We start from the raw sequence: 24022 nt of genomic DNA on the forward strand, positions 1-24022 counted from the left end.
GTATTTGTGTTCAGTTAAAATTGAAACTATATTTGTCAGAGGAAATTGTATTTGAATACACTCATCAATCTCAGGATATTTACCTCACTGATTTTCACTTGACTCATCTTATTATCATTAAAGCAACCAGGTAAAAACCCTGCCCATTTATCCTTGAAATTTAAGGAGGGAATTATTTTCCTACCTACAGAAGTTGTGTGGATAAAGTTAGTTATTAGAAACATTATCAATCAAAACAAGGTGGAAAGTCCATTTTTCTTTAACAATTTTCTGAAAAATAAATACCTAAATTACTCAAAGATGCTTTAAAATAGCAAGGGCGTATAACTTGTCATATTCTATGCTGTCATATTTAATTATTAAAACTACATGCTTTTCCAACAGACAGCTATTAAAAAGTATATTCTGGTAAAGATTTATGAAAAAACTACTGATGAGTAGTCATCTCCCATTTCTCTTGGTAAAAATCAAATCTGCCATTTTTTTTCAAAATATCTTAATTCTGAATATTTCTCAATCCCCCTCCAACTGCTACTCTATTATAAACCACTACCATTTCTCTCCTGCTTTATTTTTTATACATCAGCCTTTTAACTTGTTTTCTTGCTTTTACTTATTCTTCTTCCTCATTTATTTTCCACACAAGAAGGCAATTGGTCTTTTAAAAATACGGCTCAAAATCCTGCAATAGCTTCACTTAGAGTGGAAACCAAATGTTCCTTATGACCTGAAGACTTTATATAATCCACTCCCCTCATCCCTCCACACCTCCACACCCCCCAACCACACACACACACACACACACACACACGCACGCACGCACGCACGCACACAGAGATGCACTGGCTTTTCTTTTCGAATTTCAAGTCCTCAAGGATATTCCTGATCTGGAGCCTCCATGCTTGCTGTTCTATCTACCTAGAATGATCTTTCCCCGGATACTCACATACCCCTCTCCCTCACTTCATTCTTCTCTCTACTCTATTATTGCCAGTTCAAAAATATACCAACTATTGCATTTTTTCTAATTGCTTCCACTACTTTTATTTTTATTATATTTCTCATTCTATATATAAAACTAAATCTAATATCACATTTTCTGGTTTATAGTTGGCTTCCTCCAGTAGAATATAAGGTTCATGGTAGCAGAGATTTTGCTTGCCTTAACTTGCCTATGAATCACCACTGCCTAAAACAGTGCCTGGCACAAAATAGTTAACGCATACTCTGTGCTGAATGAATGGGTACATGAGTGATGTCTGTACATTCAAACACTTACACCTATCAACCACAATTGTTACTAATTATTTTTAAAAATATTTAAAAGTTTTTCTTGTGCTTTCTTCCCCATGAATCCTTTCTTTAATGTGTCCTTTTGTTCTAAATAGAAGATGTGTTTATTTTCTGTTTATCTGTATCTGTTATGAATGAGAGAAATTGAGTGATTTGATTGGCCATTAAAATTATGGACATAACCATGAGTTCAACCATCTAATTATTGAAATAGAGGCCCTCATTTTAAATAACCATGCACATACATATTTTTAAAGTATTGTCTCACCTTATGTAAGTTAAGAGTTCATGTCTTTTTATTTATATTGCCCCTTCATCTTTGGTGTGAATTTAGTAAAATTCACAGGTTGGTGGCTCATGCTCTTGAGTGAGAATAATGCTAGCTAATCAGATCACAGATTTCTCTGCCCATGAAGATTTTGCTTATTGTGAAGGATATCTGAGACAGTAGTCTTCATTGTTGTTTTCAATTTGGGGGAGTCAACTGGTGCTTTGATTTTAATAAAAATCAGCTTTGATGGAAAAAAACATCTTCTAGATGATCTTCTAGAACATCTTCTAGAACAAAATGCATGTGAATAACACCGATGGAAAACATATTATTGGTTATATGATATGCTATTTTCCATATGGAAATTATTTTTGTCAGTAATTAAGGAATGAGCCATATATATATATGTGTGTGTGTGTGTGTGTGTGTGTGTGCATGTGCGTGTGTGTGTGTGTGTGTATGTATTTCCATATATATGTATGTATATGGAAATATTTTAAATAGTTATTAATAGCCCTAAAAAGCTAGTCAAGATTTATTTCATTTATGTAACCCTAAAGTAACCTTGATGTTTAGATATACCTAAATGTAGGAGTATTAAAACTGCATACAACTCTGTGTGAGATTTTTCAGTATTAAAATGTATGCTGTCTTATTTCTGGAAACTATTATTAATTGTGTGCGGAAGAGTGTGCAAGTTGTGCTTTTTGTGACACGTTTAAATGTTCTGGTCTCACTGAGGCAATTCTATGACTAGACCTTTGAGTAGGAGATTGAAGTTCAGATGACAAAAGGAACTAGACCCCCAATTTGTATTCAGGGGATCTGAGGCCTTAATTTTCAAATAGAAGGCAGGATGGCTGAAATAGAAAAACCTGTGTGCTTGTTTTTAAAATAAAGATTATCTAGCCTCACTGAATCAGAATCTGCTTCCTAACAAGATCCACAGGTGACTCCTGTGCACTTATATTTGAGATGCAGCACTTTAGGTGATTTTGATGCTCAGCCAGATGTAGAAAACACTGGATTCCAGAAGCTCCACAGTGCAGCATTAGGGACTGTGGGTAGAATAACTGGAAGTGATTTTTCACAGTAGTAATTCTGAAATCCAACCATCGATTTCTGTCCCTTTTAAGTTAGAAGAGCTCCCTGCTCTGTCTCATTCCAAAGAACTTATCAAAGCAAAGCATGTAAAGCCACTAAACCATGAACTGCTGTCCAATATCAGCATTTTTTTTTTCTTTGCGGTACACGGGCCTCTCACTGCTGTGGCCTCTTCCGCTGCGGAGCACAGGCTCCGGATGCGCAGGCTCAGCGGCCATGGCTCATGGGCCCAGCCGCTCCGTGACACGCGGGATCCTCCCGGACCGGGGCACGAACCCGTGTCTCCTGCATCGGCCGGCGGACTCCCAACCACTGCGCCACCAGGGAAGCCCCAACATCAGCATTCTTGAAGTGTATGCTCTTAGCAGACATGATCTGTTAATTTCTGCTTCTCAAAACTCTTACTGTATCATTTTGTGAGTATTTAACTTATTTAATCTAATAATTATATATTCCTGTTTACTACAGAATTTTCAATATTTCTTAAAACTGAAATTTTACAGTAGTGGAATTTTAAAAATCGAATTATTGCAATTATTTAATGAGCAGTATCAATGTTTGACAGTCCCTGCCAAATATAAATTTGCCATTTGAAATTCCTCTTTAACCCTCCCAAAACTCCTAAAAATGCACTTCTCATTGACATAAAACCTACTTATCAGGAATATCTATGTGGAAAAACTGGGAGCTCAATAAACAAGATCAACCCAAAATATATTTATTCATCTGTTGGTATAGTTTACTTTTAAGGGAAAATTCAGCTGTGTACATATATATGGTGCCAAAGAGAAGATTTAGAATTTATTGAACAATACTATAAAGGTTATAACATTAATGAAAATGTAATCTATAAATCTCAAAGGATTGGTGATTAGTACTTATATGCATATATACTAAAATTGCAATTTTCTATTTCATAATTTGTCTCTTTTCAAAAGTGAAGATCTCTTACCTATGGAAATTCAAAACAGTTTTAGAGGAAACTTAGACACGCTCACATAACCAAAATTTGGGAAACAAATGCAATGGGGGGAGCACTAAAAACACAATTTTATTTTATTTTATTATTTCTCATAAATTAATTAATTTAAAGTTCAATATACACTTCATCACAGGTTCCAATAGATCTCAATAATTAAATTGCTCAATTCATCATTAATGGTTCTGCAATATATCAAACTTTTATCCTCTGTTAAGAATCAGATGATTTGGGATTTTCATGAAAATAGAATTATTTAACATATTGCATTAAATTATTAGTATTAAGATCTTTCTATACCCACTCACACATATTCACTCATACCCCATACACAGGAACACTAAATATCTACCTTCTTGCCTTTTTTTCCCTGAAATTAGAGAGAGTTTAAGTCATGTAAAACTTACTATGACATAGTAAATATATTTTACTGAATAATTCATTTGACAACTATGGCATTATTCTTAGGAGAATAGTGCATGATTTTCTTTTTCTATCAATCCCAAGAGAAGTTGTTTATTCTTTTTGTCAGTTCCAGCTTTCTTTCAAAAATACATATTTGATTATCTCATTGCATGCAGGAAAATAAGTGCTATTTTTGTAGTTGTTAGAGAAAGAAGTGAGACATATGTGAGAAATCATGGAATCAGTATTAAGCTTTGAAGAAAGTACATGTCAAAAATTGTTCCGACTGGCCTTAGGGAGATGTAGATGGCAGCCTCCAGGGGTTTAATTGAGGAGAGTTTAATTAAGGGTATATTTACAGAGGTGTGGGCAGAGTGAAAGAGAACAGGCAAGGGATGGAAACTCTCCAGAGATTAGTTGCACAGGGAAGCTGGTGCCACCAGCTGAACTGAAGGGACAGAGGGAAGGGACAGTGTTATAGGAGACAGAGAGACCACAGAGCCTGGAATAAGCCTCCATCCTGCAGCTGTACCCACAGAACACAATGCCTTCCTGTCAATGGCAACATAGAGGAGGAATAGGCAGAAGGAATAGCTATTTCAACCTCTCCTTGCTCAGAGTCCCTGGAAGTGCACGTTTACCTATGACCATCCCTGGGGTTGTTGGAGTACAATGTCATAATGTGTTCTCACTCTCTTTCTTCCTAATCTCCTGATAAGTATAAATATTTTAATTCATAAATTCAGATAAAAATATAAATGCAGGTGAATTTCTTAAGGAATGAAAGCTAAGGAAAAAAAGAAAGAACAGCTTTGGATCAGGGAAGAAGCAAGAGAGAAAATTTATCTGTCTTGTTTCTGGGTAGTGTGACAGGGTTTTCTGAGGAAATTCTTTGTATATAAATAAGATAGATGCTCTTTATTCCTTTATTTGGCTGGTAGTGCCTGCTCCTTCATCATCTGCTTTTCAGTCACATGCTAGTTTTTGTTGTAGTTGTTAACTTTTTGTTTTGTGTGGGTTTTTTTTTTTAATATATTAGCACTCCTAGAGAAAACTCTTTTTAAAAAAATTTATTTATTTAATTTATTTCTTTTTGGCTGCATTGGATCTTCGTTGCTGCACGGCCCTTCTCTAGTTATGGCGAACGGGGGCTACTCTTCATTGCGGTGCATGGGCTTCTCATTGCCGTGGCTTCTCTTGTTACGGAGCACGGGCTCTAGGCGTGCGGGCTTCAGTAGTTGTGGTGCACGGGCTCTAGAGCACAGGCTCAGTAGTTGTGGCGCACGGGCTCAGTTGCTCCGCAGCATGTGGGATCTTCCCAGACCAGGGCTCGAACCCGTGTCCCCTGCAATGATATGCGGATTCTTAACCACTGTGCCACCAGGGGAGCCTCAAAACACTTTTTAAAGATAAATTCTAAAGTACAATTGGGTATTCTCTCAAACGCTCGACCAACTCTTCATTTTAGTCATCATCTTGCTGCCAATGCCCCACCACCCTTCACTCTGCATTTTGGATTTGTGTACAGACACCTCTCCCAAGGCTTAGGCATGGATTTCCAGGTCTTTGTGTCAAGCTGGGGTTAAAGACCTTTAAGAATTCTGGTCCATTTTTTTTGTGAGTTTTATCCCCTTAAAATACAAACTCTTTGGAATTCCCTGGTGGTCCAGTGGTTAGAACTGGGTGCTTTCCATGCCGAGGGCCTGGGTTCAATCCCTGGTCGGGGAACTAAGATCTCCCAAGCATCACAGCCAAACAAAAAAGATACAAACTCTCATTCATTCACTTAGCAAATATTTAATGCTAAATAATTCTTCCTATCCAAAGAACTGAGGTGGATACCTTGGAATACTGCAGTATTCCTGGGAATATTCAGATTTTTGGTCCTTTTTTTCCTGCTTATACAGGGATGTAATTGAGTGAAGTTTATTCTTGTTTTTGTTTATATTTACTAGTTCTTAGTACCAAAATTTAGGAAGCATAATTATGAACACGTGTCCATCAGAGCAAAAGAATGAGAATGATGGCAGTATGATTGTTGGAGGGAAGCATGTTTAGAGCCTAGAGTTAAGAAAATTTGAGTAAATACTAGTAGGGTTTTTTTTTTTAATATTTAAATAGTTTTTAGGTAAACCAATGATAAAACTTTCTCAGGGGCAGAGGACAACCCTTGATTTTGTTTTTTTTATAAGCCACTGTTACTTAGGGCTTGATACTTCTCACAGATGAACTTCATGTTAGGTGATGCACAGAATCTGAGAAGCCCCAGTCCTTTTCCAATAAACTCCACTTTTGCAACAATAGAAAACATGAGTGCTGTTTTTAATTTTAATTTTGTTTTTAATTTTAAGCTGAATTTAATTTTCCCTTTTCTGTAACAAAAGAATTAATGAAATGTTTTTTCATTTTTCTTTAAAACATAACTTTAAATATTATATTTTAATACTCTGCAAGGCAATTTTATCCTTTTCCTCTTATTTGGAAGAGTAACTTCATTTCTTTTTTGTTGTTTTTCTTTCTAAACACATTCATTCTTCCAAGTTTTGTCCTAACATGGCTCATCTATTATTATAAGTGATTTGTATCAATCAGTTCAGTTATGCCAAACAAAAACACAATTGTTGATTAAAATGAAATCATTATGTTCTGAAGTTTTTACACAAAGAATGCATGATTATTATGAAATTTATTTTGATATATAATATATAACATTTACTCTTCTTTTGGCACATAATTGAATATAAAAGTAAAACATATTCTATCTGTAATAAAACTAAATTAAAAAGGTAAGCACCTGCATCAAAACTGAATTTATAACAGTGAAAATAGTCTATGTGCAGTTGCTACTTACTTTTTGCAGCAAATTTTTATAATTTTTTATAACCAAAATCTGAACTGTAGCTAAAATGAGGTGATTACTAATAAATCATAAAAATAAATCATAATGTAAATATCTAAGTAGTATCAGGACTGTTTGTTTTTCTTTTTTATTTATTTGTCAGTTTCTTTGTTATTGTTTTGTTTTTTCAGCTTTTATAATACAATAATTCTTGTGATTTTTCTGACTTTAAAAATGTTAAACAATATAAAATAAATTTTCCAAACTAGTGTGATAAAAATAGTTCCTTTTCAACTTTATAATTTTATCTCCTTTTTCTTCTGATTTATTCTACTGCTTTCCTCAAAAAGAAAAGAAAAAGCCTGATTTTTCTTTTTCCTATAGGAATTAGAATCCTAGAAATGTTTTTTATTTTTTAAATTCTGGAAATGGTATAAAGCAACACAGACTAACGGTAGGTAGCTTAGTTGTTAACCTGTCAATCAAAACCTTGTTACACTAAACTGTGGTGTCAGATTTACATATAACACACTTTCCTGTCACCCAAACACTTTTTTAAAAAGCCTTATATATTTCATCAGATTCAGTGGTGAGATGTCTGTCTGACTGACAGATGAGGCACACACAGTTCAGGGGAAAATATGTTACAGTTAAGTGTACTTCCCTTTAAGAAAATAAAATTCAGGTATGACCATGGTTTCAGTGGTTGTTAATGGATTCTTCACAGACACTTGCAGTACATGCTATGTACAACTTTTGAAATTTCTTCACAGCTTAAAAACAAATAAATAAGTTTGATTTTTGTATATTAATCTTGTGTCTTGCAGCCTAGCTGAACTGACTTATTAGTTCTAGTTTCTTCTTTATAGATTTCTTTGGATTTTCTATACAGACTGTTGTGTGATGTGTAAATAAAGACAGTTTTACTTAAAAAAAAAACCCCACAAATAATGTAGCCAAAGTTGCCAGGATGCATGTAATAAGCAGCCCAGACAGGTTGCTTTATGATGAGTCCAATTATCAAAAAAATAACAGTAACTGTCAACCCTTGCTAACGTTCATATAACATCTGTTGTATAATTACATAGTAAGTACTTATGTTGGTATTTTTAATTTTTAATGGAAAGTTGAAATAATGAAAAATTCATGTGACATCAGCTAGTTATAAATTTCATGAAAATACAGTCCCTAAATGTTGAGGAATTTTTATTTCTGCCTGCATTTGCTAACATTTACTTAATGTCTTCCCATTTAAAAATCCCTTTAATTTAAAATTCTGATGGGAATTCCCTGGCAGTACAGTGGTTAGGACTGGGGGCTTTCACTGCCCGGGTTCAATCCCTGGTCTGGGAACTAAGATCCCACAAGCTGGGCGGCACGGCCAATAAATAAATATATAAAATTCTGAGGTTGTTTTGGTGAAATATCTTCATCCTTTCTTAGTTGGACCTACAAAGTAGGACCTGTCTGATTTTGAGCACCAAAAGGATATCCTCGGTATCCTTCCCTCAACTTCTAGCCCTGAGACGTGGCCCATTTCTATTGTTTGTCATACAATATGCATCCAAGACTGTGCACTACCATTACAAGAGATAGGATTGTGTTTATTATTTCAATACAAAAACATAGTTTATGAGTCTCCTATGAGACAAGTGGTGAGTTAAGGATAGAAAGTACAAAAATAAATTTTATGATACTCACTCTGCCAATTTCACAGTTCCTATTCTATGTATGAACTGGTTTCCTAAATCCCATAAATCTTAGAATTAGAAAAACAAAGAGTCAAGGGACTGTTTTTCATCTTTAGGTAAAAAAATAACAATAAGCTCTGAAGATGCAGCAACATCCTACAAAATTATTAGGGTACTTTAAGAGAATGTATGACAAGCTTCACAGCAATCAGCTCAATGGCAAATAATAAAACAATACAGGTTTCAATGTGTAGGATATTATTCTGATGAGTAAGACCAAAGTTATTTATAATTACTAATTGGTTACTATAGACTGAATATTTGTATCCTTTCAAAATTCATATGTTAAGTCCCAATTCCTAATGTGATTGTAATTTGGAGGTGGGGTCTTTGAGAGATGATTAGGTCATGAGGGTGACCTATTCACTATCACATTTCTTTATATTTAAGTGTGTCTCATTGCTTTCATATATTATGAGCTCATTGATATCAGAAACCATGTACTATCCATTCATATAATCTCAAAATAAAACATTTCATATATATCAAAAGTTCTAAAGCATATGTTCTCACAGAATAAATCTCATTCTCCTGAATGATTTGCTAGATACTGTGACAGATGCTGAAAAGATGTAATGCCTTAAATTTATTCACAAAGACTTCATAGACTACTGGGGAGATAAAGTTAATATGTGAGGGAGTATTAAATACATAGTAGACAATAAAGGTACACTAAAATTATATAATTCTAGTTATAAAGTCTATAGGGGATAATAGAGGTAAATCAATGAAGGATGGAGCATTAAGGATAATAGTAGCATAAATTTATTTAGAACTTATTATGTAACTAACAATGTGCCAAATACATTAAATGCATTATTTTGATGAAATTTTGTAGTGATATTACATTGTAAGTACTATTATTATTGCATTTTACAGATGCAGAAATAGAAGCTTGAAGTTTTTATGAAAGATAACATAGCTAGCTTGGGATGGATTTAGAACTTGAGCCAAGAATGCTTGATTTCCAAGACCCTATTCTTAACCACAGTTTACTATTTTCCAAGAAAGCTTTGAAATAATACAGGAACTAAACCTCAAAATATGCAAGAGGAGAAAAATCTCTTAAAGAAAGGAAAAAGCATTTTGGATAACAAAAAAAAATGGTGTCATGAAAGACTGATTAGAGAAGTCAGGTTTGACTACACCAGAAAGTGCATATAGTAGTTTTACAGTAAATGAGTTTATTTAGGTAGAAAGTAACCATATTTAAACCAGAGAATACTGGCTGTCAAGAGGTTAAGTTCTTCTGTGTCTCTGTTTTGGGCTTTCCCATACCTAAAAGAAATAGCATCATGCAGTAAAATACTTTTGGCACTTTAGAAAGTCTAGAGTCAAAATTATTTTGTTGTTATAAAACTCTAGATTTTGATCCTAGATCTGACACTACAGAGTCAGGATACCAATATTCTAGTCTCAGAATTTTGATCCAGAATAATAGAATCAAATATGGTATGTGGCAGAGATTATTAGTTTCAATCCTCATATTCATTCTTCCCTTTATCTTTAATATGCAAACTCCAATTTTTATTCTTGCACTCTCTCCAACAACATACACAGCTGAATGTGATGATATTACATTCTGACCTATAAAATGTAAGGGAAAATGCTATGTTGGACTTTAGGAAATTCTGGTAAAGAAAAGAGGGTATGTACTCTTCCCTTTTTTTCTTTCTGAAAATCTAGCATGGTTGCTACTGCAACCAGCTTCTTATTCACCCATGAGGTGACCTTAAGAAAAATTAATATACTGAGGATAGAGCAGATGTGAGCTTGGGTCCTTCATGCCATTGGGCAGCTGCCATACTAACCCTGGACAGCCTTCTTCTGAATTTTCTTACATGAAAAGTAATTCCCGTTTAACTTATTTAAGCTAGAGTTTGTATTTTGCTTGAAGCTAATCAAATACACCCTCATATGGAACTGAAGTAGAAGGTTCATGCAATTGAAATTTTGTTTATACAGGAAATGCTGCATAATGCAAGCTACTCCTTGGATAATTTTAGCATTACTATTATTTGTATGGTTAATGGTAAGATATTTTCATGATTATGTGGAAAATATGAAACTGAAAAATGTAGTTGCACTCAGAATGGTTCAGAGGCCTTTGAAAATAATCCTTATTTTGAAGATAATAGATAATGAAACTATGCACTGAGAGCTCTCGTTCCACTTTATGGTTATTTATAAAAAAAATTACTCACATCTGCTAATTGTTTATTACCTTTGGTTTTCACTGTTGAATTTCTACATCAATTTTACTGATTATTTCTTTCCTGAAATATTTTACATTTGAAATTATTTTCTTTTGAGTCCTTTTTCATTGGCACCTGCAGGATTGAGATTTTTTTCCTAAGCCTCAGACTCTAAATTAAGTCTAATTCACTTCATTGTTTGCAAGCAAAGCATCAGTCTTTATGAATCCAGAATTAAAATGATCTGGCTATTCTGAAAATATAGCATAAGTCCACTAAAATACTTTTATTAAAGCAGATGCCAGAATCCAAGTATATGCATATGTTGCCACATAATTTTGATTTGTTACCTTCTGTTTAAGTTGCAGATTGTGTATACATACAGCAGAATCTTTAAGCACATACAAAACCCTAGTTGAATATTTTAGGAGACAGTACAAACTCATCAAAGATGATTGAGCTAGAGAAAACTGCCTAGATGTTGGTTTTCCACAGATGTATGGAGAATCATTAGTACTAGGTTATGATGAACTCAAAAACATTTCAACTTCTTTAAATATAAACATCACTAGTAATGGTATGCAAATTACAGTAATGGTGGTAAAAAGTTTTAGTGCCATCATAATATTCCATTTTAAAGTGAAAACATCTGTGAAATGCAGTAATTCATTTTCATCACTGACTTTGTAGAGAACATTTCTTTTCCATAGGAACATCTATTTTGTAATGAGCAACAGCTGAAAAGCAAATAAAATTAATGATATCATATTCTATGTTCCTTGTTTCAGAGTTGTAACCATTTCATTCTGGGTTTTTTTTCAAGTCCCTGCTTTATAAGCAATAGAAAAAAATTTTCATATCACAATTACTATGGGCTTCCTGTTTGGGATGGGGCCCAGACTAAAGGGACCAGAGCTATCTCAACTCACTTCTCTCCTAGAGAGTTATTGGCTAAATAAAGGATAAAATTAACTGACATTATTACTCTACATAATAGTCATCAAGTTTTGATCCATGTATATTTCAATCAATGATTGCGAAGTCAGCACTCTATTTTACTTCTGACAACCAAAGAAAAAGCCTATTTTGAGCATTTTAGTTTGTCTGCTGAAACATCTAAAGAAAACCACGCTGAGATGTATGTCTACCTATTCATAAGATGCAGGGACTGCATAAAGTTAATCTTATAATTATTGTGAGTGAGATGTTTTTGTATAGGCTTCATTCCTTTTTCTTCACAGACTGAGGGTATTTTGCATATATGATTCCTTCCCCAAACCTTAGGAATCATTTTTGAAATAATATGGAATTCCATTAGCACACATTGTGGCATTGTGAAAAGGTTTCTTTAGCCTACCATGAGGAGTAGGTTAATGGGGGCAATTCGTTTTTTCCTTAATCCTGACAAAGAAAATTATTTGGAAACTGCCACTATAATATATTGTATCTTCATTACTAGAAGGAGCGAGTGAGAATACAAGTCACAGAAGTGACATTGTAAACAGTCATCCCTGATGATGGAACAGAGAAAGGATTCCTTCCAGGAGCACACTGTCCTGGCAGAGGTTGTAAATTTAACATTTGTTAAGTGTTGTCTCTAATCTTCCAGGCAGGCTGCCACAGGGACGCTTCCATTAGGATTGGAGAAGCAGAAAGATCCTATTTCCCTCTTTCTTGGGGATAAAGATAACAATGGTAAAAATAAGTTCTAAGGAAACTCTTTTTGAAATCTGGTTTCCCAGAAATTTTTAGAAATCATGTTGAACTTTGAAATGTACTATGGCTAACAATATAGTGTCCCAGGATTTCTTCCTTGTAAATGAGGAGACAGAAAGTTTCATAACTACTAGAATGTAATAGATTACATTCAATCATACATCTCCATGTCACTGGATAGTTTTAAATCAAAAAATTCATTATTTAAATGAAAAATAGAGAAATTTTTCAATAATAATTGTTGTTATTTTAATTTTAAAAAAGAGCTATCAGAGAAACAGAGAATATATTGGTGGTTACCAGGAGCTGGGTGCAGGTTGGGGGAAATGAGATATTAGTCAAATGGTACAAACTTCCAGCTATAAGATTAACAAATTCTGGGGATCTAATGTACAGGATTGTGATTGTAGCTAATAATAGTGTATTATATACTTGAAAGTTCTTAGGAGAGTAAATCTTAAATGTTCTCATTACAAAAAAGATGTGTTAGCTAATGCTGTGGTGGGAATCATTTTGCAATATATGTTTATCAAATCAATGGTTGTACATCTTAAACTTACAACAACAATTTTTAAAAAAAGGAGCTAGATTCAAGTTATATTCTTAGAGGCTGCTATGGTCTGAATGTTTGTTTCCCCCCCAAAATTCATATGTTGAAATTCTAGCCCACAGGATGATGGTAATAGGAGGTGGAGACTTTGGGAGGTGATTAGGTCATGAGGGCAGAATATTCATGAACGAGATCTGTGCCCTTATAAAATAGACCAGAGAAATCTCCATTGCTGTGAGGTTAAAGAAGTGAAAAGACAGCCTTCTAGGTGCGGGTCCCTCAGGAGACACAGAATGTATGTACTTAATCTGCAGGCACCATGGTCTTGATTTCCCAGCCTCCAGACTGTGAGAAATAAATGTTCGTTGTTTATAAGCCTCCGATTTTATGGTATTTTAGCAAGCTGAACAGACTAAGACAAGGTCAAATTATCATTTAGAAAGTGAATGTCTTTAAATGTGCAGAGAGCATGTGGAAAAATAACAACTCCTTATCAAAACCTTGGACATATTGAAGGTCACATACACACAAGCCACAAATAAAAATCTCAATATCAGTGGATGTTACTGATTTTTAAAAATCTTCCATTTCTAAATTAATTTGTTGTATGCCATCCAGAAATAAAGATAAATATTATAAGATGAGGGCAATTTCTAGAAATATACATATTTGCAATTCCCCTTATGTTCTTGTGTGCAAAAATAGTTTTGTGAGGATACAAGCAGGCTAACTAAAGTATTAAGAAAACTCTCTACATGGGCTCTGTTATTCATTTATTATGGTTAATTTGCTTTAAGGAAATTACAGTGAAAAAGTATTAACTGGAAATATTTACTTAATATAAATAAAAGTGATGAAATACTCTTTGGTACAATATGACACAATATTTAATTTTATCCAAATATTTTTGTGAAGTTTAGTTTTGTGTTGTCTTGCCTATTTGGCTGGTTAGAGGAATTTGTAATTTAAAAAATTATTCTTTATTTCTAAATAAACTGCCTGTTAGAAATTAATGAACTGGATATAACTTCTGCTTCTACTATGAATCATTAACTACTATAGGAATTAGTGCCCCCCCATAAACAAATAGCAAACTAGATAAAATATATGAAGTAAAGATTTGCCAAAATAGACAGAAGACACTACAGCAGTATGCAACTTGAGAAAAAAGAAATGAATAAAATGGACACCACTCGTGCCCATCTGTGGCCTGAAGGTGGTTTCCAGGCCACAGCACAGGTAAGGAGAACTGAAACACAGCCCTGAGGCATTAGCTGGGTTGACGAGAGAGAAAGAGATCAGAATTGAGGGGTGCTTAGAATTTTCATGGCAAAGTAACAAAAGACAGTACTACACAGTGAAAAAATGCTAGAATTCTCCCAGAGGGCTTGCTGAAGATGTTGGCTGAGTATTGATGAGAACATGTGCAAGAGGAAACCCTCAAAGCTGGGCAAAGAACCATGAGAAGTAGCAGGATGAACAATTCTAAGAGATCAAAAAAAGCTAGGAATAACCTGTGTTCCTAAAGTGTAGAGATCTTGAAATGTAAGGTGCACTGGGTAGACTCCTCAGGATTATAACTTTAGAATAAGGTTAAATTAGACTTGGAATAAAGGCTGCTCTGAAACCACTATAAAAACAAAAACAAAAACTTTAAAAGCAAGCCTTAAAAGGATCAAATACATCTGCAAGTAACTGAACTGAACTTGAATAAAACTTAATACTCTTTAAAGGGATACAACAAACTCCTGCAGCCAATAATGTAAAATTCCAATATCTGGAATCCAATAAAAGAACTGTCAATGTGCAAAGAAGCAGGAAAATATGACTGATGATCAGGAATAAAAATAATAACAATTAATAGAAATAACCCAGAAATGGTGAGGATGATGAAATGAGCAGACATAATAAATCTCATAAATAGATTCAAAAACATAAAATAAAATATATACATGATTTGGAGATAAATGAGAGATATTAAGAAGAACAAATGAAGTTCTAGAAATGTAAAATATAACCTCTGGGAAAAATATATTATATGATATTAAAAGAAGATTAAAAATTGCAGAAAAAAGGGACCAGTGAACCTAGAGAGATAGCAATAGGATTTATACAAAATGAGGCATGACAAGAAGAAAACCAAATACAAATAAATATGGCTTCTGTTATGAGTGGAATATCAATCAGTAAAGTATGCATGTAATTGGACTATTAGAAGGAGAAAAGGGAGAGGAAAAAATAGTAAATTACTTAAAGAAATAATGGTCAGAAAATTTCCAAATATGTTGAAATCTATATAACACAGACATAAGAAAGTCAACTAAATCTAAACAGAGGAAAAATAAAGAAAATCATATCCAGGCATGTCATAATCAAATGGCTAAAAAATAAAGATAAAATATAATCTTAAAAATAGCCAGAGGTCAAAGAAATAAAAATGCTTCAAAAAGGAAAACACATGGGTAAATATAATAAACATTTTTTATGTCTAAATCTCTTACAAGGATAACTGAGTTAATAGTAAAATGTGTGGTTTATAACATGTGTAGAATGAAAATGCAAAATACTTGGAGGGGAAAATGTAAGTATATTCTGTATTTCTAATACTATGCATGAAGCTGTGGGTAGACTGAAAAGTTACACATATGTATTATAAACCCTAGAGCAAACATTAACAATAAAACACTAAAAAGTCAATGGTGGGCTTCCCTGGTGGTGCAGTGGTTGAGAGTCCGCCTGCCGATGCAGGGAATGTGGGTTCGTGCCCCAGTCCGGGAAGATGCCACATGCCATGGAGCAGCTGGGCCCGTGAGCCATGGCCACTGAGCCTGCGCATCTGGAGCCTGTGCTCCACAATGGGAGAGTCCACAACAGTGAGAGGCCCACATACCACACACACACAAAAAAAAGTCAACGGTGATGATGAAATTGATCATTTTAAAAAATCAATTAGGGACTTCCCTGGTGGCACAGTGGTTACGAATCCACCTGCCAATACAGGGGACATGGGTTCGATCCCTGATCCAGAAGATCCCACATGCTGTGGAGCAACTAAGCCCCTGTGCCACAACTACTGAGCCTGTGCTCTGGAGCCCGCGAGACACAACTACTGAGCCTGCACACCCTAGAGCCCATGTGCTGCAACTACTGAAGCCTGCACTCCTAGGGCCTGTGCTTTGCAAGAAGAGAAACCACCACACTGAGAAGCTTGTGCACCACAACGAAGAGCAGCCCCCACTCCCCACAACTAGAGAAAAACCCATGCGCAGCAACAAAGACCCAATGCAGCCAAAAAAAGAAAATCAATTAATTCAAAACAGACCTAGGCAAGAGAAACAAGGAACAGAAATACATGGGAGGTGGAGTCAAGATGCATACTAGGAAGCTGCGGAATTCGCATCTCCTCACAACTAGGGCATGTACCAGGTACCAGTGGGGGACCATGGACACCGAAGGGGTGACTAAGAGGAACCCCCAGCAACCTGGTATGGGGCATGGGGTAGTGAAGGGGGAGAAGAAGTGGAGACGGGACAGGACTGGTGCCCCTGAGGGGTGGCTGGGGGAGGGGAAGGGATCCCATGCCCGAAGGGGGGAATTGGGGAACCACTGGGAGAGCAGAGGATCAAAAGGGAGCATGGCCATGTTTCCCCTGCCCACTTGGGCCTCTATGAGAACCTGCTGAGATCCCAGGCCTGATCCTCTGCCCACCGAGACCGTCTCCAATCAGCAGGTCCTGAGGCAGTGGGAGGGAAGGAATGGGAGCAAAAATAAAGGCTGGACCTCTGGGACCGGCACCCATGAAGGGTGGCTGGGGGAGGGGAAGAGTTCCTACACCCAGCAGGACCCACCCACAGTTAGGGGGTCCAGCAGCAATGGGGTTGACCCTGGGGGAGATAGTGGGGGAGGGGCACAGTGGAATGGAAGGGAACAGAGTCAGTGCTTTCCATGTCAACTTAGGCACCGGGGACCCAGTTGGGCTCCCGGGCCTAATCCTCTGCCCTTGGAGCCTCCCTACTGTTGTGCAGAACCCAAGCCCCGTCCCTACACCCCCACCCAGGGCCCCAGCTCTACACTTGGAGAACCTTTCCAATGCACTGTGCCTAAACCCCACCCACACACCCTCACTTGAGGCCCTACCTCCAAACTCCAGAACTCCACACTCCAGAGGCCCTCCTTTCCACATGCTGCCTCTCCCCTTCTACGCAGGTCTTAAGCAGAGGACCTGACCCACGCTTGAATGTTTCCCTGTTTAGGCCCCACCCCATGCTCAAACGTCACCTCCTCACCAGCCTAGGTACTGCCCCACCCAAAACCCTGCCTCTGCCTAAGTTCCACCCCCACCTAAACTCTGCCCCCATAGCCAATACTTTCTTTTTCTTTCTTTTCTTTTTTCCTCTTTTAGATTGGGGTTCTGTTTACCTTGTTGATTCATTGTTGTTGATCCATTTATATTTAAATTTTTCCTAATAAATCTTTTATTTTTCTAATTTTATTTTACTCTTTAACTTTGTTAGTGATCTCTCATTTTGTCTTGTTCCCCTCCCAACCCGTTTATTCCTTCTTCTCTTTTTTCTGTTGTGGTTTTGTTTTACCTTGTTGCAGTTGTTTCAATTATATTTTATTTTTCCTAATATATTTTTTATCTTCTAATTTTATTTTGTTTTTTATTCTTTGATATTGTACTGCTCTTTTTTCTCTTTCTTTCTTACTGTTTTATTTTATTTTATTTTTTTTACCATGCCATGAAGCTTGTTGGATCTTGGTTCCCAGGCTGGAGGTTGAACTGAGCTCTTGTGGTGTGAGCTCCTAGTCCAAACCACTGGATTAACAGAGAAACTCAGACTACAGGGAATATCAATCAGAGTGAGACCTCCCAGAGGTCCTCATATCAGCGCCAAGACCCAGCTCTTACCAACTGCCTGGAAACTCCAGTCCTGGACGTCTCAGGCCAAACAACCAGTAAGAGAGGAATACAGCACCATCCATCACAAAAAAATAAAAATGAAAAGGAAAAAAAATTTGTTACAGAAAAAGGAGCAATGTAAAAACATACAAGACCAAATAAATGAAGAAGAAATAGGCAACCTACCTGAAAAAGAATTCAGATTAATGATAGTATAGATGACCCAAAATCTTGGAAAAAGAATGGAGAAAATACAAGAAACATTTAACAACGATTTAGAAAAACTAAAGAACAAACAAACAGTGATGAACAACACAATTATTGAAATTAAAAATACTCTAGAAAGAATCAATGACAGAATAACTGAGCCAGAAGAATGGATACGTGAGCTGGAAGATAAAATGGTGGAAATAACTGCCAGGGAGCAGAATAAAGAAAAAAGAATGAAAAGAATTGAGGACAGTCTCAGAAACCACTGGGACAACATTAAATGCACCAACATTTGAATTATACGGGTCCTAAAACAAGAAGAGAAAATGAAAGGGTCTGAGAAAATATTTGAAGAGATTATAGTCAAAAACTTCCCTAGCATAGGAAAGGTAATAGTCAAGTCCAGGAAGCAAAGAGGGTACCATACAGGATAAACCCAAAGAGAAACACATCAAGGCACATATTAATCAAACTATCAAAAATTAAGTACAAAGAAAAAATATTGAAAGCAGCAAGGGAAAGACAACAAATAACATACAAGGGAATCCACATAAAGTTACCAGCTTATTTTTCAGCAGAAATTCTGCAAGCCAGAAGGGAGTGGCAGGACATATTTAAAGTGATGAAAGGGAAAAACCTACAACCAAGATTACTCTATCCAGCAAAGCTCTCATTCAGATTCAATGGAGAAATTAAAATCTTTACAGACAAGCAAAAGTTAAGAGAACTCAGCACCACCAAACCAGCTTTACAACAAATGCTAAAGGAACTTCTCTAGACAGGAAACACAACAGAAGGAAAAGACCTACAATCACAAACCCAAAACAATTAACAAAATGCTAATAGGAATATATATATCAAAAATTACCTATAATGTAAATGGCTTAAATGCTCCAACCAAAACACATAGACTGGCTGAATGGATACAAAAACAAGACCCATACGTATGCTGTGTACAAGAGACCCATGTGAGACCTAGGGACACATACAGACTGTAAGGGGTTGGAAAAAATATTCCATACAAAATAAATTTAAAGAAAGCTGGCGTTGCAATACTCATATCAGATAAAATAGACTTTAAAATACAGACTATTACAAGAGACAAAGAAAGACACTACATAATGATAATGGGAGAAATCCAAGAAGAAAATATAAAAATTGTGTATATTTATGCACCCAACATAGGAGCACCTCAATACATAAGGCAAATGTTAACAGCCATAAAAGGGGAAATTGACAGTAACGCACTCATAGTAGGGGACTTTAACACCCCACTTTCACCAATGGACAGATGAACCAAAATGAAAATAAATAAAGAAGCACAAGCTTTAAATGACACATTAAACAAGGTGGACTTAATTGATATTTATAGGACATTCCATCCAAAAACAACAGAATACACTTTCTTCTCAACTGCTCATGGAACGTTCTCCAGGATAGATCATATCTTGGGTCACAAATCAAGCCTTGGTAAATTTATGAAAATTCAGATGGTATCAAGTATGTTTTTGGACAACAATGCTATAAGACTAGATATCAATTATAGGAAAAAAATTGTAAAAAATACAAACACATGGAGGCTAAACAATATGCTACTAAATAACCAAGAGATCACTGAAGAAATCAAAAAATACCAAGAAACAAATGAAAATGAAAACACGACCACCCAAATTCTATGGGATGCAGCAAAAGCAATTATAAGAGGGAAGTTCATAGCAATACAATCCTACCTCAAGAAACAAGAAACATCTCAAATAATGAACTTAACCTTACTCCTAAAACAATTAGAGAAAAAAGAACAAAAAAAACCCCAAAGTTAGCAGAAAGAAAGAAATTATAAAGATCACATCAGAAATAAATGAAAAAGAAATGAAAGAAACAAAGACCAATAAAACTAAAAGGTTGTTCTTTGAGAAGATAAACAAAATTGATAAACTATTAGCCAGACTCATCAAGAAAAAAAGGGAGAAGACTCAAATCAACAGAATTAGAAATGAAAAAGGAGAAGTAACAACTGACATTGCAGAAATACAAAAGATCATGAGAGATTACTACAAGCAACTCTATGTCAATAAAATGGACAATCTGGAAGAAATGGACAAATTCTTAGAAATGCACAACTTGCCAAGACTGAATCAGGAAGAAATAGAAAATATAAACAGACCAATCACAAGCACTGAAATTGAAACTGTGATAAAAAATCTTCCAACAAACAAAAGCCCAGGACTAGATGGCCTCACAGTGAATTCTATCAAACACTTAGAGAAGAGCTAAAACTTATCCTTCTCAAACTCTTTTAAAATACAGCAGAGGGAGGAACTCTCCCAAACTCATTCTATGAGGCCACCATAACCCTGACACCAAAACCAGACAAAGATGTCACACAAAAAGAAAACTACAGGCCAATATCTCTGATGAACATAAATGAAAAATCCTCAACAAAATACTAGTAAACAGAATCCAACAGCACATTAAAAGAACCATACACCATGATCAAGTGGGGTTTATCAAGGAATGCAAGGATTCTTCAATGTATGCAAATCAATCAATGTGATACGCCATATTAACAAATTGAAGGACAAAACCATATGTTCATCTCAATAGATGCAGAAAAAGCTTTTGACAAATTTCACCACCCATTTATGGTAAAAACTCTCCAGAAAGTAGGCATAGAGGGAACCTACCTCAACATAATAAAGGCCATATATGACAAACCCACAGCCAACATCATTCTCGATGGTGAAAAACTGAAACAATTTCCTCTAAGGTCAGGAACAAGACAAGGTTGTCCACTCTCACCACTATTATTCAACATACTTTTGGAAGTTTTAGCCACAGCAATCAGAGAATAAAAAGAAATAAAAGGAATGCAAATCAGAAAAGTAAAGCTGTCACTGTTTGCAGATGACATGTTACTATACATAGAGAATCCTAAAGAGTCTACCAGAAAACTACTAGAGCTAATCAATGAATTGTGTAAAGTAGAAGGATACAAAATTAATGCACAGACATCTCCTTCATTCCTATACACTAATGATGAAAAATCTCAAAGAGAAATTAAGGAAACACTCCCATTTACCATTGCAACAAAAAAATAAAATAAAATACCTAAGAATAAGCCTACCTAAGGAGACAAAAGACCTGTATGCAGAAAATTATAAGACACTGATGAAAGAAATTAAAGATGATACAAACAGATGGAGAGATATACTATGTTCTTGGATTGGAAGAATCAACTTTATGAAAATGACCATACTATGCAAAGCAATCTACAGATTCAATGCAATCCCTATCAAACTACCAATGGTGTTTTTCACAGAACTAGAACAAAAACTTGCACAATTTGTATGGAAACACAGAAGACCCTGAATAACCATAACAATCTTGAGAAAGAAAAACAGAGCTGGAGGAATCAGGCTCCTGGACTTCAGATTATACTACAAAGCTACAGTAATCAAGAGAGTATGGTACTGGCACAAAAACAGAAATATAGATCAATGGAAGAGGATAGAAAGCCCAGAGATAAACCCATGCACATATGGTCACCTTATCTTTGATAAAGGAGGCAAGAGTGTACAATGGAGAAAAGACAGCCTCTTCAATAAGTGGTGCTGGGAAAACTGGGCAGCTACATGTAAAAGAATGAAATTAGAACATTACCTAACACCATACACAAAAATAAACTGAAAATGGATTAAAGACCTAAATGTAAGGCCAGACACTATAAAACTCTTAGAGGAAAACATAGGCAGAACACTCTATGACATAAATCACAACAAGATCCTTTTGGACCCACCTCCTTCAGAAATGGAAATAAAAACAAAAATAAACAAATAGGACCTAATGAAACTTAAAAGCTTTTGCAGAGCAAACTAAACCATAAACAAGATGAAAAGACAACCCTCAGAATGGGAGAAAATATTTGCAAATGAAGCAATTGACAAAAGATTAATCTCCAAAATATACAAGCAGCTCAATATCAAAAAACCAAACAACCCAATCCAAAAATGGGCAGATGACATAAATAGACATTTCTCCAAAGAAGATATACAGGTTGCCAACAAACACATGAAAGGATGCTCAACATCACTAATCATTAGAGAAATGAAAATCAAAACTACAAAGAGGTATCATCTCACACCAGTTAGAATGGCCATCCTCTAAAAATCTACAAACAATAAATGCTGGAGTGGGTGTGGAGAAAAAGGAACCCTCCTGCACTGTTGGTGGGAATGTAAATTGATACAGCCACTATAGAGAACAGTATGGAGGTTCCTTAAAAAACTAAAAATAGAACTACCATATGACTCAGCAATCCCACTACTGGGCATATACCCTGAGAAAACCATAATCTAAAAAGCATCATGAACCACAACGTTCATTGCAACACTATTTACAATAGGCAGGACATGGAAGCAACCTAAGTTTCCATCAACAGATGAATGGATAAAGAAGATGTGGCACATATATACAATGGAATAGTACTCTGCTATAAAATGAAATGAAATTGAATTATGTGCAGTGAGGTGGATGTACGTAGAGTCTGTCATACAGAGTGAAGTAAGTCAGAAAGAGAAAAACAAAGACTGTATGCTAACACATATATGTGGAATCTAAAAATATTTTTTAAAAATGTTTCTGAAGAATTTACGGGCAGGACAGGAACAAAGACGCAGATATAGAGAATGGACTTGAGGACACAGGGAGGGGTAAGGTAAGGTGGGATGAAGTAAGAGACTAGCATGGACATATATACACTAAGAAATGTAAAATAACTAGTTGAAAGCAGCTGCATGGCACAGGGAGATCAGCTCATGCTTTGCAACCACCTAGAGGTTTGGGATGTGGGGGGGAGGGAAACTCAAGGGTGGGGGAAATGGGGACATACGTATGCATATATCTGGTTCAGTTTGTTATAAAGCGGAAAGTAACACACCATTGTAAAGCAATTATACTCCAATGAAGAGCTTAAAAAAATACACGGAACAAGTAAAAAACAAATACCAAGACTGTAGATTTAAACCTAATCATTCAATAATCACACTAAATGGTATTATATTTATAAAACATGCAAATGAAAAGCTAAAGATCATCTGAGAGATTAAAAATGCAGTATCCAACTGTATTTTCTACAAAAGAGTTGAAATTTTATAACATGACAAAGATGAATTAAAAGATAAAAAACACTAAGTTCAATCTTAATCTAAAGAAAGCTGAAGTTCATATATTAATATCAGAGAAAGTGACCTTTAGAACATGGATTAATAGGGATGAAGAAGTATATTAAATAATGAAAAGAGGGCTAATTTATGAAGAAGACAATACTAAACATGTATGAGTGTAATAACAGAGATCAAAATACACCAAGGAAACCTGACGTCATTGAAAAGAAAACATAAATAAATCCACAGTGTAGTTAGAGTTATGAATACTCCTTTCTTAGTAGTTGGTAGAAGAAGTAAACAAAAAGTCAGTTAAGAGTGTGAAAGACTTCAAGAACAATAAAAACCAACTTGACCTAACTGACATTTAGGATCCTTGTATTATACTCCAGTTGACATTCTTTTCAAACATATGTGAAACTATTACAAAGATAAACCATATTCTGGACCATAAAGTAAGCCTCAATATATTTCAGAGGATTGAAATCATACAGGGCATTATGTCTGACCACAATGGAATTAAACTACAAATCAATAATGAATAATTATCTGGAAAATTCCCCAAATAATTAAAAGTAAAAGATGTCCTTTTAATTAAAAAGAAGTCTCAAGAGATATTAGAGATATAATTAGAACAACAATTA

The sequence above is a fragment of the Mesoplodon mirus genome (genome assembly GCF_964341445.2).
Source record: "Mesoplodon mirus genome assembly, chromosome: 8".
NCBI classification, from domain to species: Eukaryota; Metazoa; Chordata; class Mammalia; order Artiodactyla; family Ziphiidae; genus Mesoplodon; species Mesoplodon mirus.